Source organism: Triturus cristatus, chromosome 8, assembly GCF_964204655.1.
Source record: "Triturus cristatus chromosome 8, aTriCri1.1, whole genome shotgun sequence".
Classification (NCBI taxonomy): domain Eukaryota; kingdom Metazoa; phylum Chordata; class Amphibia; order Caudata; family Salamandridae; genus Triturus; species Triturus cristatus.
The window spans coordinates 94,207,655-94,225,433 of record NC_140591.1 but is presented as its reverse complement, the minus strand read 5'-3'; the positions used below and the strand labels follow the sequence as shown (position 1 = coordinate 94,225,433).

The window sequence follows — 17,779 nt, the reverse complement described above, 5'->3', positions numbered from 1 at the left end:
GGAAGCGCGCCACAGCTCCCAGGCGCGTCAGCCAGGCAGGCGAGCGCAAGGCGGGCCCACCGCGGAAGGCGCAGAGGCAGCGCGATCTCACCTCGGGGGCCCAGCACGTCCACTGTCGTAAGGAGCCACCATCAGGGGCAGCGCGAAGGGGGAGGGGGACCGGTCCAGCCTCCAGACAGTCCGCAGGGGGGCAGCGACGTCAGCCACGGTCAGTGTCTCGACCTGGGCCCACAGGGCCTCGTGGATCCCCAGGCTCGCGCAGGCAGAGGCCGCCGCTCATCAGCTCCGCCCAGAATGCCGCTCCGCGCCTTCCGGCAACCGCAGTCAGTAGCTCCAGCACCCGGCCACCGATGCCCTCCAAACTCGCTCCAGGATGTCCCGCTCAGTTACGCTGTCCATTAGCAGCGTTTCAGGGTAGATTATCGGCCCGGAGGATGGTATGACAGGATGTGATTTCGCCCGGCCGGCGAGAGCCTCACAGAAGTGCGGCCATGACGGTCCAGCGCCACCTAGCGCCCCCTGCTGAGTAACGTTTTTCGTGTTATCGTTTGCATGACAGAGGATGGCAGGGAATCAGAAACGGTAGGTCTGTGTTTATTGTAACTTTAGATAAGCCATAAATCTTGGAGTGCAATGTCAGTGTGGGAGCGGCGTGCGGGGCTCTGCGAGGTCCGTGTTTATGATAAGGCAACCAGGCAAATCACAGGCGCGCGCACACACAGTCACACCATCACACAAGCATATACCTACACGCGGAAACTCTCGAAAGCACGCAAGAGGATCAATACGCGTCTTCGCAGAAGCAAGGCTACATAAAAAAGCGGCTTTGAACATCTTTTGGAAAGAACGGGCTTTGTAAAAGAGTTCTGGTGGGACATTATGCGCAAATTAAACTGCTCTAAGGGACTGCCAACCATGGGGTTCACGCAAACTTTGTAGTAGTGCAGTATCTGTGAACACGGGCAGAGATGTAGAGAAGTGGGACGAGTGTGTACTCGTGAACTCTTCTGTGCTTCACCAAATATGTTCTATAAAAATGTTCAACTCAACGATACATCGCCTCACCTCGCTGTACTCAAATCAGATTTAAAACAAGCAAGAAGGGGGTGGCAAATGGTGTGCACTTTGATGTCCTCAGTGGCCGCGCGGCTCACTGAGGACATCAAAGCGAAAGTGATCAGGCAGTGCTTTTCAGGCTGCCAAATGGTGCGCGCGCCCGGCCGACGCACATGCACTGTATTTGGAGGCCTGAAAAGCCACTGTTTGCACTTCCAAAACTCGCTTACTATGGGGCATATCAACAACAACCGGCGATAATTATCTCTAAGCGCACTTAGCGCTAGGATAATTATCGCCGGCTAGCGTGAATTCTTATCGCTGAGATAGCGTGCTATTAGCAACGCTTATCTCAATAGCGATAAAAATCCTCACGCTAACAGGCTAACGTGATATTATCGCTGGAAACCCAGCGATAATCTCACGTTAGCTTGTTGATAGGGACAGGCAAACTTAGCCATGATATCCTCCTTCCATAGGATATCATGGCTAAGTCAGAAAAATACCAGACGTAAAAAAGCAGCGTTAACCGCGGTTAGCGCTGCTTTTTTTGTCTCTAACAGGGTTAGCGACATTCTTGATAATAGGAGAAATGTCACTTAGCGACATTTCTCCTATTATTTTACTCTGGAACGCCCCCTTTGCATCTCATTAGAGATGCAACGGAAGCGTAGAGTAAAAGGGTGCTAACATGCGAATTTGCATGTTAGCACCCTGTTGTTGATAGGGCGCTAGTTTTATCTCTCCTTTTTTGGCTTTTAAAGCCAAAAAAGCAGAGATAAAGCCCTTGTTGATATGCCCCTATAAGTCTCGCCAGTGCAGCGCTAAAGCGCTGTCTCAGACGAGACCTAAAAACACAAAGAGGAGACGTGATGTCACACTCTGTCCAACAGGGCGCTGTTCGAAGCCTTCCTTGGAGCAGAGTTGACAACGTAATGCCGAGGGCAGCCCTCTGTCGGCAGTCAGTGGAATTGCAGTCTATCGTCTGACGGAAATCTAGAATGAGGCCATAAAGAAGATATGGTAAATACAACCTACCCATGATGCATTGCGCGGAAGACCAACAGCCGCTAGAGCTAATGATTGTTATCTATAAGCTTTGAGTATACATTTTGTGTTGCTCCTTAAACATGAGTTTGCATTTTTTTATCACTCTTGAGATTATGTAAAATTCTCGTCCTAATTGTTTTAGGTAAATAATTTTGAAGGGCCCATAGTTTCGTAGGATAAGTGCATAGTTAGAAATTAGCATTTCCCGTTATTTAGCTGCCTCTTTTTGGCGCTGATAAAGGAAACTAATCAATTTTTAGAAAGGTCTCACTCGGTTTGAGATCTTAATATTTGGTGAAAAAAAAATATAGTTCTGAGACCATTGGCTTCCGTTTCGCTGTGTAAACAAAGAAAACTGGATGAAATTCCATAGTAACATTAACGTTTTGTTTTGGAGCTGTCTGCGCTAGCTAGTGTACAAGCAACAGCTGTTGTTTCGCGGTGAAACTATAGATGTAAAACATGTTGGGGGGAGTGCGTCGGAAGAAAACCCGCTATAGAACTTTTTGTCTATTTTGTTTGCCTTTCATCTGCAAGTGACTATATCCCGGTCGAAGTGCATTAAAAAACAGCATGAGATCTGTGATGCTGTATGCAAAGGGGGTGGGGTCAGTGAAAGTGGGGGTGGGGTTCAGTGACAGTGGGGTGGGGTCACCGGTCGAAGTGCGTTCAGAAACAATATGAGAAATGTGATGCTGCACATAATGGGGGTGGGGTCAGTAAGCGTGGGGGCGGGGTCAAAGGTGCAGCTAAAACGTCTATCCTGAGGCCTATAAGTGCCATCCCTCGACAGCTCCCGAGACCGATAATTATCGCTGGCCGTTGCAGATATGGCCCATAGTCTCTCCTTGCTCTCACTCTCCTGGAGGACCCTTGCTTGGCGTCAGGGAGACCACCCAATGCTCCCAACTTACCTGAGACTCCTGTGAGGTCAGGAGACTATCGTCCATCAGAGAGGCACTTGTCTTATTCAAGTCTCGCTCCCAAATCGTCTTAACAGCGCATCATGACACCTGCAAGAAAGACAAGAAAAACCTGGGTTAAGTACAAGACTCGAGGTTAGTGCACTAGTTCAAAGTTTGTAAAAAGACATTGGACCACGAGACCATGGGCCATATCAGCAACGGCCAGCGATAATTATCGCTGGCCGGGCTGAGCGATAATTTTCTTATCGCTGGCTATCTCTGCTTTTTTATCGCCCTGGTAGCGCATTATCATCAACGCACTGCTCCAGGGTGATAAAAATTTCAGAGATAGCGAGGTTATCGCCGTTTTGCAGGGAACATCGCTGGTTTTCCAGCGATGTTCCCTGCAAAAGGGCGATAACCTTGCTGATACGACCCTGTGGTCGTATCAGCATAATCCACCCCCAATGTTAGGGGTGGCTTAGTCAGGATTTTACCAGACGTTAGTTTTTGGAGAAAACAGCAGTTTTCTCCAAAATCTAACGACTGCTAAAATGCAAGGGTATCCTTGCTGATAGCGCAAAGACGCGTTATTGCTCTCCTGACATGTAGTGCATGTCAGGAACGCCCACTTTGCATCTCATTAGAGATACAAAGGTAGGCATAGTGTAAAAGGGTGCTAACATGCGATTACACATGTTAGCACCCTCTTGCTGATAGGGCGTTGGTTTTATCTCCACTTTTCTGGCTTTTTAAGCCAGAAAAGCGAAGATAAAGCCCTTGATGATATGCCCCTACGAATCTGAAAGCATAGAGACTGGCGCATGGCGAATTCTTAGTGGGCGCATTTACCTGCATTGCTCCCAGCCTAGAAAGGCTATAGACTGGTGCATAAAGGCACACTGGAGCGTGCATTGTTACAAAAAGACTTGTGCATAGAGACACATTATTGTGCACATTGAAATAGAATATGCTAGTGAAAACATAAAAACTTCGAAGTGTATGGAGCAGACTGCTTCTTAAGTGAAACTTGTGCAGATGTTTGTCATGAATCACTGAGAACTCTCCAAGGGAGACTCCGGAATATTGATACAAGCAATTGGTTATCACGATATGCTGTGCTGTAATAGAACAGACTACATGTAAGTGAACAAACTGATATATGTAATCAAATGTGTAATATGCACGCATGAATTTTAATATGTTTTAATAATACACTCATTGGGGCATATTAGCAAGCGGCAGCGATAATTATCGCTGGCCGCTCTTAGCATGAGGATTTTTATCGCCGGCTATCGCTGGAAATTATTGCCATGCTGGCGCTGAATTAACGCATAGCGCAATGGCGATAATTATTCCAGCAATAGCGGTGTTTTCCATGGAACATCGCTGGTTTTCTAGCGATGTTCCATGGAAACTGCGATATCCTTGATGATAGGGCCTGTGGTCTTAGCCACACAATCCACCCCCCATGTTAGGTATGCCTTAGTCAGGAATTTAACAGATGTTAAATTCCTGCGTTAAGGCATACTTAACGCGATTTAAAATATCGCTACCCCTCATTGATAATAACGCAAAGCTGCCTTCGCGATATTATCCCATGTTGTTTTCACAGCCATTCCTCCTTTGCATCTCATTATCCGATGCGAGGCGTGTGAGAAACGGGTGCTAAGTCAAGGACTCACGCGCTAGCGTGTGCTTGATGATAATGTGATAAAATTATCGCTGCTTTTCGCCCGAAAACGGACGCTAAAGCGGCGATAAGTTTATCGCGGCCCCTTGATAATTTGCCCCATTGTTTTTTATTTTCAGTGCAATCCATTAACACTGCTCAGAAGACATTGTCCAGGGGCTTAAAGAACTGGTTAAAATGTCACTCAAGAAGATTCGTAGCAGATCCAGAAGACACAAGTCTCTTTTTTTCCTATTTTATCCTACCCCCCTTCCCTTCTGGGGCATCGCTTGATTTGAGGTGCCATTCCTTGATCAGGGACTGTCCCTGGAGTGAGTAGAGGTACAGCATTGTCTCTGTGGACAAGTACTCCAGGTGAGTGGTATGACACTCGAAAACTCATGATAAAGTCATAGAAATGCTTGATGACATCTTTGCAACTTGGGGCATCCCCCAGATGCTCAAACCCGATAATGACCCGCCCTTCAACAGCAAAGAGTTCAAAGAGTTTCTTGTATGACTCAACGTCAAACATCAACGGAGTACACCCCTCTGGCCCGAAGCCAATGGTGTAGTCGAAAGATTTATGGGCACCCTTAAGAGGTAATTCAGCGAGCGTTCATGGAAGGAATCGAGTTGAATCAAGCTATATGCCAGGCCCTCTGGGCCAATCGATCAACTCCTCACTCCACAATGGGTGAGAGCCCAGCTACTTTGTTGTTTGGGAGAGCCATCAGATTAAAACTACCTCAAGGGACAACAGATTGATCAGTAAAATGAAAGCATATGTTGATCAGCACCGCCATGCCCAGGAAACAGTCTTTGAAAAAAGAGACGGGTAAAGCAGAGATAGAAACGATAGCCAGACACCCCATTCGCCCTTGATCCTTTACAGGTGGTTGTGTGCACACGACACAAGATGTCAGCACATCGTCCTGGGAAATTCATCACTCTGGAAGGTCATATTTTAAACACCTACCACGACACTCATCAGCTCCTAAAACTACATCGGAGGTGGCCATGTCTGCAAATTCGGCTCTCGTGCCTGAGCCTGTGCCTCAGTTTTTATTTATTTATTTATTTATTTAAACTTATAACGCGCAACAGCTACCCGCAATGGGTTTCCCGGCGCGAAGGGATAGACTCAAGAAGAAAACAGACCTTTCAAAAACAGCACCGTGAAACAACTAGGGCGGCATGCAAATCATTGGAAAAGTAAAGTTTTCAATTTTTTCCTAAAAGTGAAAAAATTGGTTTCCGTTTTCAAGGTGGTGGGTAACGCATTCCAGTATTTGGGGGCTAGATGGGAAAAGGCCCGTCCTCCCATTCTTACAAGCTTGAATCGGGGAATAACAAAGTCGCAATTGGCAGAGGATCTAAGTGTGCGATTTGGCTTGTAAGGTTGGACCAGATTTTGCAGGTATTTCGGGGCCGAACCCTGCTTAATTTTAAAGAGATAGCATAAAGCTTTGAAGTTGATGCGACTGGAGATCCTGAGCCAATGTAGATCGCGCAAAGCCTGAGTGGCCGATAGTCTCCTAGGGATATTACAGAGAAGACGGGCTGCTGAATTCTGAACAACCTGAAGTTTGTTTACAGTGGCCGCATCGGCACCAAGATAGAGGACATTTCCGTAGTCCAGGCGAGAGGTTACTAACGCTTGGACAACGGTTCTCCTGGTGGCTAGAGGCAGCATCCATAGAATTTTCGGGAGCCATCGCAGAATAGTAAAGCAAATGGCGACCACCTGTGTGGCCTGCTGTCTCATGGAGAGTTTGTCGTCGATGAGAAAACCGAGGTTGCGGACCACAGAAGATGGCTGAGGAAGAGGTCCCATCTCGCTAGGCCAGTGTTGCGGGCCCCATAGATCTTTCTGCTTCCCAAAAATAAGAATTTCGGTTTTGTCACCGTTTAGCTTGAGGAGATGCCTTTGCATCCACTCGGCTATACGTGACAACCCAATTTTCAGAACAGATATATCATTGCTCTCACTGCTGGAAAGGGAGAAAACAATTTGAGTGTCATCGGCATATGAAAAAATAGTCAGCCCGGCGTCTTCTGCAATAGAAGCCAGGGGTCTCACGTAGATGTTGAACAACAAAGGGCTGAGTATAGACCCCTGAGAAACGCCATATGCCGATGGACAGGTGGAAGAAGTGGCTTTCGTGGAAAAGACTTGGAAGGTGCGCTCACTTAAAAAGGAGGCAATCCAGGCCAAAGCCGGACCGTCCAATCCCAGGGATCGAAGAGAGTTCAAAAGAATGGAATGGGACACGGTATCGAACGCCGCGCTTAAATCCAAAAGGATGAGCGCAGATGTTTCCCCGTGGTCGATACCGTGTCTTAAACTTTCCGTTACCCCGAGAAGGGCGGTCTCAGTGGAATAGTGGGCACGGAAGCCAGACTGGGATGGATGCAAAAATCCCGAAGATTCCACTAGATGGTATAATTGAGTGTTGACATGCCTTTCCAGCACTTTGGAAAGTACAGGTAGCAAGGATATCGGTCTGAAATTGGCAAGATTGGACACATCGGCTCCAGCTTTTTTTAGGAGGGAAACAACCATTGCGTGCTTCCAATCCTGTAACACCTGGGATTCAAGTAATGAGGCGTTTAAAAGTCTCATAAGAACCCGCCGAGGTTCAAGATCCAGCAGTTTAAGAATTTTAACGGGTACAGGATCACGAGGTGAACCGGATCTTATACTGCTTAAACAGGTGGAGAACGAGATGTCATCAAACAATTGCCAATGTGTCGTCTTCTCCATAGGAAGAAGCAGTTCGGTCCCTACAGCCTGTCCAGAACAAAGTTCCTCTGCATTCGGGGAAGGGCTCATAGAATCGTATATGCGTTCAACCTTCGCGATGAAAAATTTTGCAATAGAGTTACACTGGGCCTCATCTAAAGATAGAGGTGTTGGAATGGTGTCCGCTCCTGTCAATTTTTTGATGACAGCAAAAAAGAGTACGAGGACAATTCTGAGCTTGTGTTACAGTGTCCACAGTGTAAGCAGCTTTCGTGATTTTACATTTTAGGTGGTATTCTTTCAAAGCCTCTTTATAAACAGTCTTCTGTGAGACTGAGTAAGAGTGCCTCCATTTACGTTCTAAAGCCTTGCATTTAGTACGCAAGGCCTTCAAGTCGGTAGAAAACCAAGGCGCCGGGGGGCGATGTGACCTGGAATGTTTTGAGGTGAGCGGAAGAAGAGTAGTACCAGCATTTGTGAGCCAATGGGAGACAGCGGTGTTCATCTCCGCAGCCGAAGCCTCGCATTCCTCGGGACGAGTATTTGAGAGGTGTTGGTTAAACTTATTAATATCGAGTTTACCCCAACGATAAGTTGGTGCACCCTTGTCAAGGATTCTATTTTCCTGGTTCTTAATATGCAATAAGGAAAAATGGACAGCAAAATGATCGGACCACTCCAAAGGGCGAGCACTCTGAGAGCAGTCAAAGGAGAGATTGGAAAGAATAGAATCCAATTGGTGTCCAGCAGAGTGGGTGGGGCCAATATTAAGCAGAGAAAGGTTGAGAGCCTCCAGATCAGACAAAAAGCGTTTGCTATTTGTACACTGTGGATCTTCAAGATGTAAATTAAGGTCACCAAGGATGGTAAAATTGGCTGCCCTAAGAAGTAGGGGAGCTATGATGTCAACTAATGAAGATATCCAAAAAAAGGCATTCCCAGGAGGGCGATAGATCAAAAGGCCCGATAAGGTGAATTGAGGATTGATAACTAATTTAAAAAATGCAGTCTCACTTCCAGACATGGGAAGGGCTTCAAGCTTGCATGTATATTTAGCCTTAAAAATAATGGCAATCCCTCCCCCCTTTCCGGAATTTCTATCCAGTCTTACCATAACATAGTTGTTAGGGACAGCAACGGCGACATCAGGACCAGAACAATCCTGAAGCCAAGTTTCGGTAAGAAACAACGCATCGGGCTGCTCTTCAACAATAAAGTCATGAATGTGATGTTTGTGTTTCGGGAGGGATCGACAGTTAATACTCCAGAACTGGAGTGTAGGACTAATAAGATGTGTGTGCCGTCTCCGCCGTCTACCCCGAGTGTGAGAACGATGTGTTACTTTGCACTTGGACATTCTACCAGGAAAAAAACCACAACCAGCACATTCAAACTTATGAATCGGGAGAGAACATACAGTGCAGTTTGTATGACGAGTGGGACGTAGGGATTCCAAGACCTCACCTGAATAATTGAATCTACCACAGGAGCTCGAGGAGGGAGTCATGGCCCCTGAGCCCGGTCTGGCACGGACGGGCACAGACGGGCTGAACTCTGGCGTAACTCCGGCGGAAGTTCGGCGATCCGCTGCGCATATCCGCTGCGCGAAAGCGTGGCCCCCTTAAGTAGAGGTCTAGCGTCCTTGTGACGTCTAGACCATCAAGCAAAAGTGGCGCCGTCAGGCGTCCTACTCACCCAAGATGGCCGCCAGAAGTAAAACTGCCAGGACAAGGGCCCGCCAAATGCGGTGATTTTACGATTTATTGTGCAGGTGAGGGGCTTTAATAAAAACAGGGAAAACAACTAAAGTTAAATAAAATATCAGAACAGGTAAATTTAAAAAACGCGATTAGCGCGTAAAAGCGGCGTTAGGATATCGAAAATAAGCGCAGCACGCTCAGAACTAGCGATCTTCAAGGTGCAAGTAATGAAGTGGTCCATAAGTGGCTGAGCACCTAGTTTGTCCCCCTTAAGTACAGGTCTAGCGTCCTTGTGACGTCTAGACCATCAAGCAAAAGTGGCGCCATCAGGCGTCCTACTCACCCAAGATGTCCGCCAGAAGTAAAACTGCCAGGACAAGGGCCCGCCAAATGCGGTGATTTTACGATTTATTGTGCAGGTGAGGGGCTTTAATAAAAACAGGGCAAACAACTAAAGTTAAATAAAATATCAGAACAGGTAAATTTAAAAAACGCGATTAGCGCGTAAAAGCGGCGTTAGGATATCGAAAATAAGCGCAGCACGCTCAGAACTAGCGATCTTCAAGGTGCAAGTAATGAAGTGGCCCATAAGTGGCTGAGCACCTAGTTTGTCCCCCTTAAGTAGAGGTCTAGCGTCCTTGTGACGTCTAGACCATCAAGCAAAAGTAGCGCCGTCAGGCGTCCTACTCACCCAAGATGGCCGCCAGAAGTAAAACTGCCAGCACAAGGGCCCGCCAAATGCGGTGATTTTACGATTTATTGTGCAGGTGAGGGGCTTTAATAAAAACAGGGCAAACAACTAAAGTTAAATAAAATATCAGAACAGGTAAATTTAAAAAAGGCGATTAGCGCGTAAAAGCGGCGTTAGGATATCGAAAATAAGCGCAGCACGCTCAGAACTAGCGATCTTCAAGGTGCAAGTAATGAAGTGGTCAGTTGCCTGATAGGGATGAACCTCGATCACCTCGGATCACCCGAGCCGGCAGACAAGTGTGAGCCCCTCACAGACTGATTGAGGAGACGTGATTTCAAATGATGCCTTCCACTTTTTATTCAACAAAGGGGGAGATGTAGCATATTGATGCTATATGAACTAGGACCATAATTTCATCACCTTTTATGTGAGTGGTTTACCTCCACAGCACTGTTTTTTAAATAATGACACTTCATCAGCTTTGTAACAAGCTTTGACTCAGCTAGGCTGATATTCTTATGGTGAATGCACCTTTAAGATCAACCATTCACCATATACGGTCTTATGTGGTTTTATGATATATCTGGTGCCATTTTTACACTTCAATGTACCTTAGTCAACACTAAGGGGTCCATTATGATGTCGGGCGGATCGCCACCGCCTGACCGGCGGAGGAGATCCGCCCGCCATCTTTTCCTGCCCGCCCTCATTACAATGGCGGGGGTGACAGCGGCGGACGCAAAGACCATCTGATGCATTTTCACAGGCAGGCAATCGTTCCGATTGCCTGCCGGGCGGAACTCGGGCCTAATATGGTGCCGGTGTCTGGAAGACACCACCATCCATATTAGGATGGCTGGCGGAGAATGCCTTTCCATGGTGGAAAGGCATGCAGGAATTGCTTTGGGGGCCCGATGCGGGCCCCCGGGGGAGTTGGGGGCTCCACTTTGGGGGTACCTATGGTACTCCCCTACATTGCCATGCACAAGGTGGCAGGCAGCGCGCGAGGCCTGTCATGTTGTGCATGGCAATGCAAAACATGCACATTTGTCTTTGTGGCGGGTGCTGCTTGCAGCACCGCCCGCCACAATGATAAATGTGCGGATGCAACCGCCAGGGTGGCGGTCGCATCCTAATCTGCGGTGCAGGACCACCGCACCCCTTGCGGCCGGTCCCAGCACCGCTTGGATGGCGGGCGCACTTTAATGGGGGCCTACATTTTGTGTTCTCCTGGCTTTTTAATGAAAATATCTAAGGTTTCTATCAGTTAGTTTATACCACAGAGTTACATGCTATGGAGAGCAGTCTTGTTTTATGGTCAGGTATGACAATTTGCGTTGTGCATTAATTAATTAATGGCTCATGTCTATTTATAAATAAGTGCAGATATTTTTCTTTTCCCTTTTCTGATTACTCATTGTTTCTGATTTTCAGTTACACCACTGAGTTGGGGAATATAACTGGAGGTCTAATTTCCCCTGAAGAAGGACAGCTTTCTGAAATGCATTCAGGGGTATTTTGTTATTTGTGTTGACAATGAAATGAGAGTAGGCAAATGTGGAAGCGATAAAAAGAATAGTGTTCAAAATTAACAACAAAATTGTTTGAATTGAGGCAGGATTCGCAACTGAGGCGGTGCATCCGTGGGACTATTTGTCTGAAAGAAATAGCATGGCTACTTATGGGAGTTCAGCAGCCTCGACAAAGAGTGCTCCCAGACACACTGAGAGCAGATAAAAGGGATTAACCACAGTCTCAAAGTGAATCAGGCTGTGCATTCCAGGAAGCGTCTGCAAATGAGTGGTTACACCTGAATCCAGTATCCCATAAATTATAGGTAAAAGGAAGGCAGAATAAAGGGGCATATTACCAAGCAGCAGCGATAATTATCGCTGGCCGCTCTTAGCGTGAGGATTGTTTTCGCCGGCTATCGCTTTATCGCCATGCCAGCGCTGTATTAACAATGCATAGCGCAATGGAGATAATTATTCCAGCAATAGCGGTGTTTTCCATGGAACATCGGGGCATATTATCAAGGGGCCGCGATAAAATTATTGCCGCTTTAGCGTCCTTTTTCGAGCGAAAAGCGGCGATAAGTTTATCGCATTATCATCAAGGACACGCTAGCGTGTTATTCCTTGACTTAGCGCCCCTTTTCCAAACGCCTCGCCTCGCATCGATAATGAGATGAAAAGGAGGCGTGGCTGTGAAAACAACATGGGATAATATCGCAAAGGCAGCTTCGCGATATTATCAATGAGGTGTAGCGATATTTGAAATCGCGTTAAGTATGCCTTACCACGAGGGGGGCGCTAGAGGGCACACGGCAAGATGGCCGCACCCGTGTGAGGCTCTGCCCGGCTGAGCTAAAATCTGCCAATTATCCGCCTGGGATCCTGGCCATCTGGAACTCTGAGGGGGCGCATTGAATAGAATATCTCCACCGGCATTGACTGCTGGGCTTACCTTGCCTTTTACCGCCTGCTGCCACGATAGACACAATATTTTCACCTTTCCAGCTCTTAGCTGAGTCGGTGGCGGCACGTTCGGTGCCTGCGACTTCACCGGTGTTCCTGTTCTGGCTGAAGCGGATGGCTGCTCTGAGGACGCTGCAGCAGGCTCCAAATCCTCCAAGGAGCTCTGGCGGCGAAGTGCGACAAGAAGGCCCCCTGAGACTGCAGAAGACGGCGCTTGGGCCCCTGGTGTTGGCGGTGGTGAGTGGGAATGTGACATGTGCTGGGCCTGCGTTCGCGGAGGCGGGGGCGGGCCTAGCGCGGCCTGGGCTCTGCTGCCAGGTGCTGGGGTGTGCCAGCTGCCGTAGCGGCGGAGCTGGGCCGGGCCGCTGATTATTGTAATCCTGCATTGAAGGCCACCGGTGCTGCTTCCCCTACACTTCCTACGCATCAGCGTTTGCCTTGGGGAGATGCATGCGGAGGTGCGGTGGTCCCAGGCAGGCGCTCGCTGCTGAATTTTGAAGGTTACCTATGGCAATAGTGACATTTTAACATTTGCATAACCCTACCTGGAGTTATTTTACCGCGCATTCTGTTATTGCCTGCAACCTTGCTTAAGGGGTGAAGATAGCCTACATTGGTCCCGCAGAGGTAGCCTGGGACTTGATATTGAGATTTGGCGCCTCTCTTCCCCACCCAATAGAATTCTTGGCTACTTGGTCCCCTGAATTTCGTGGCCCTGTGTATGGACTGGTGAGGGAAGCCCTGTACTACCCTTGTGATCTGGCTGCCTTCTCTGGTCTAAGTGGCAGCCCTCCTCCTAATCCCTACTGCTGAGTGTGGCAGAAGGGCTGGCTACGTTTATCGAAGCAGCTAACAGATTACCTCCTTGTACTGCTGAGTGCCTCGGGGGCGCTGCTCCCTCCGTGTGCTGTAGTGAGCTCCCCCTGGCCGCTATCATGGGCTGGACAGACAAGTCACAGCCTAGCCTCACGTTTGAGACACGTAAAGCTCCTAAGCCCTCACAAAGAGCAGCTTCAGACTCGAAGGCGGATGCCCCGGATGCCGGGCAATCCACACTGGAAGCCACACTTATTGCCATGCAGCGCAGCCTCGAGTCTATAGAGGGCACGATGGCGGCGGATAACCAACATCTTGATCATATGTCGTCCCAGCTAGAGAAACAGAATGCCCGCATGGGAGAGGTCGAGCAAAGGGTATCTGTGACGGAGGATGTGCTAAACGAAGTCACAGGGAAAACTTTGAACATGGAAAAGGTCCTCGCTCTTATTCAGGCAAAGAATGAGGAATTGGAAGATCGTTCCCGGCGGAACAATATTCGAATCACGGTGCTGCCAGAGTTCACAAATGTGGGGAGAATGGAGACATTTGTTGAAACACTGATCACCGATATTTTTGGTACTGCTCACCTGTCACCCGTGTTTAATATTGAGCGCGCTCATCGCTCCCTTGTAACTCGACTGGTCCCAGGTGCCCCACCACGCCCTGTTATTGCTCGGGTGCTTAACTATAGGGACCGTGACACTATATGACGCATGGCCAGGGAAAAAGGGACAATTGAACACCAGGGGAACACTCTCGCCTTTTTTCCAAACTTCACCGTGGCTGTGCAGGCGGCGCGCAGAGAGTTTGGCGCTGTCAAAAAGATTTTGCAAACTGAGGGGGTCCCATATGCCATGTTATACCCCGCCCGCCTGAAGATAGGCTCGACAGCGACTACAAGATTTTCACAACCCCCAAGGCCGCATTGGATCATGCTAAACAATTGAAAAAGAGACAACGAGAATCTCAAACAGTATCTGCGACTGAAGATTGATGGTGACAGAGTAACAGTTTACCTCCTTGTACTGCTGAGTGCCTCGGGGGCGCTGCTCCCTCCGTGTGCTGTAGTGAGCTTCCCCTGGCCGCTATCATGGGCTGGACAGACAAGTCACAGCCTAGCCTCACGTTTGAGACACGTAAAGCTCCTAAGCCCTCACAAAGAGCAGCTTCAGACTCGAAGGCGGATGCCCCGGATGCCGGGCAATCCACACTGGAAGCCACACTTATTGCCATGCAGCGCAGCCTCGAGTCTATAGAGGGCACGATGGCGGCAGATAACCAACATCTTGATCATATGTCGTCCCAGCAGGAGAAACAGAATGCCCGCATGGGAGAGGTCGAGCAAAGGGTATCTGTGACGGATAATGTGCTAAACGAAGTCACAGGGAAAACTTTGAACATGGAAAAGGTCCTCGCTCTTATTCAGGCAAAGAATGAGGAATTGGAAGATCGTTCCCGGCGGAACAATATTCGAATCATGGTGCTGCCAGAGTTCACAAATGTGGGGAGAATGGAGAAATTTGTTGAAACACTGATCACCGATATTTTTGGTACTGCTCACCTGTCACCCGTGTTTAATATTGAGCGCGCTCATCGCTCCCTTGTAACTCGACTGGTCCCAGGTGCCCCACCACGCCCTGTTATTGCCCGGGTGCTTAACTATAGGGACCGTGACACTATATGACGCATGGCCAGGGAAAAAGGGACAATTGAACACCAGGGGAACACTCTCGCCTTTTTTCCAGACTTCACCGTGGCTGTGCAGGCGGCGCGCAGAGAGTTTGGCGCTGTCAAAAACATTTTGCAAACTGAGGGGGTCCCATATGCCATGTTATACCCCGCCCGCCTGAAGATAGGCTCGACAGCGACTACAAGATTTTCACAACCCCAAGGCCGCATTGGATCATGCTAAACAATTGAAAAAGAGACAACGAGAATCTCAAACAGTATCTGCGACTGAAGATTGATGGTGGCAGAGTAACAGTTTACCTCCTTGTACTGCTGAGTGCCTCGGGGGCGCTGCTCCCTCCGTGTGCTGTAGTGAGCTTCCCCTGGCCGCTATCATGGGCTGGACAGACAAGTCACAGCCTAGCCTCACGTTTGAGACACGTAAAGCTCCTAAGCCCTCACAAAGAGCAGCTTCAGACTCGAAGGTGGATGCCCCGGATGCCGGGCAATCCACACTGGAAGCCACACTTATTGCCATGCAGCGCAGCCTCGAGTCTATAGAGGGCACGATGGCGGCGGATAACCAACATCTTGATCATATGTCGTCCCAGCTAGAGAAACAGAATGCCCGCATGGGAGAGGTCGAGCAAAGGGTATCTGTGACGGAGGATGTGCTGCTAAACGAAGTCACAGGGAAAACTTTGAACATGGAAAAGGTCCTCGCTCTTATTCAGGCAAAGAATGAGGAATTGGAAGATCGTTCCCGGCGGAACAATATTCGAATCATGGTGCTGCCAGAGTTCACAAATGTGGGGAGAATGGAGAAATTTGTTGAAACACTGATCACCGATATTTTTGGTACTGCTCACCTGTCACCCGTGTTTAATATTGAGCGCGCTCATCGCTCCCTTGTAACTCGACTGGTCCCAGGTGCCCCACCATGCCCTGTTATTGCTCGGGTGCTTAACCATAGGGACCGTGACACTATATGACGCATGGCCAGGGAAAAAGGGACAATTGAACACCAGGGGAACACTCTCGCCTTTTTTCCAGACTTCACCGTGGCTGTGCAGGCGGCGCGCAGAGAGTTTGGCGCTGTCAAAAACATTTTGCAAACTGAGGGGGTCCCATATGCCATGTTATACCCCGCCCGCCTGAAGATAGGCTCGACAGCGACTACAAGAGTTTCACAACCCCCAAGGCCGCATTGGATCATGCTAAACAATTGAAAAAGAGACAACGAGAATCTCAAACAGTATCTGTGACTGAAGATTGACGGTGACAGAGTAACAGTTTACTATTTTTATTGGTATATTGAGTACAAGACTGGGAAGGAATAGCCCTCTCTGATGTGGATTTATGCTGTTTTTAGGCGAAGTGTAACATTTTTTTCTTGCAGGTGGAGTATCCTTGATGGGCTCAATACTATTGCCTCTTAGGGCTCCAACACGGTTGGTACGGGCCTGGATTCTAGGTGCAGTACTCGTTTGGCTCAGCCACCTCCTACCAGATTGGTGGCCAGAAGTTCTCAGACTCCCCCCAATGGGTGTACCCCGTATCTATAATCATTTTTCTGTTCCTAGTTGGGGTAGGGATTTGGAGGGATGGGATGGCTTTGGTGAGTTGGGGGTGCTGAAGTGGGAGGGGGATCGGGGTGGAGGAATTGAGGGGTTTCTTTGAAGGGAGGGCAGAACCGCAATGGGATTGTATTCCATATTTTTTATTTTGCTACAACTGGTTCTTTCAGACCTGCACTGTATGTCCTAGGATACTGGTGTTTCTGTTTATTGAAGTTGGCTTATCGCTATGAATACTAATGTTAGATTCCTTACCTGGAATGTCCGAGGGCTCAACACTCCTAAAAAGATTAGATCAGTTTTTGCATATTTGGATCGTATGGGAGTATACGTGGCCTTATTGCAGGAGACCAACCTCACTGTCGAATCAGCAAAAAAAGTGGGAGCACGTTGGGCGGGTACTAAAGTTGCGTCCTCCTATTCTTCCTACTCTAGAGGGGTGCTCATCCTTATAAAAAAAGGTGTCCCATTTACAGTGATTCGAGCAGGTATAGATGAGCAAGAACGAGTGGCGCTCCTGCATGAATGTTTGGGGGGCATGAGTGTATTGTTGGTGAATGTCTATGGTCCGAACACGGACGACCTCTCCTTCTATTCAGATGTGTGGCGTAGAATCTCTACATTTCCCCAAACCGCGCTCATTTGGGGTGGAGATTTTAATGCTTGTCTCGACTTAACGTTAGATAGAACTGGCAGTAGTGAGGCGAGACCTAAACAAGCCTCGGAGGCGATACTGGGTGGGAAATTTACATGATATATGGCGACTTCGATATCCTGAGGGCCGGGAGAGTATGCTTATTTCCACGGTCCATGGGTCCTGGTCCCGTATGGACTTCTGGCTAATCTCAGAGGCAGTCTGTACATGGGTGAGGGAGGTGAAACACACGGCGCGAACACTTTCGGACCACTCTCCAGTAGTGTTAGACCTGCATGTCCCCACCTGTGAGCGACCACCTTTCTCGTGGCGCCTGCAACCCACTGAGTTAGCAGATCCAGTTTTTAAACAGACCATTGCTGAAGCGATCAGGAATTTCTGGATGATGTAGCATTAGGCTGGCTCTCCAACTCACACCGGGAATACCTGGTACATTAGTTTGATGAAGAAGATGTTAAGATGGCCATAATGTCGCTGCCGACTTGCAAGGCAGCTGGTATGGACGGCCTGCCTAGTGAATTTTATAAAACATATGCGATGGAACTGGCCTCGATTATTAGAAGTATATGCGGAAGCGTATGATACGGGTACGCTGCCACCATCTCTCAAGGAGGCTCTGCTGGTGACTCTGCTGAAACCGGATAAGCCTCCAAATAAATGCGACCCTTATAGGCCACTCTCGATTATTAATATCGATGCGAAGATTCTTGCAAAAATGATTGCAACTAGGATGCAACTGTTAGTTCCTCTCTTGGTTCTG

The 17,779-nt window shown here is 48.4% G+C and overlaps 1 long non-coding RNA gene across 1 annotated transcript in view; it reads left to right on the top strand.

The window, feature by feature from the left end:
- Positions 1–1,957: 1,957 nt before the first annotated feature.
- The window catches only part of LOC146801617 (uncharacterized), a 66,210-nt gene continuing 50,388 nt past the window's right edge, over positions 1,958–17,779 (top strand). Inside the window, exon 1 of the long non-coding RNA XR_014968054.1 lies at positions 1,958–2,079. This is a non-coding gene — a long non-coding RNA (uncharacterized LOC146801617). The remainder of the gene's footprint in view (positions 2,080–17,779) is intronic.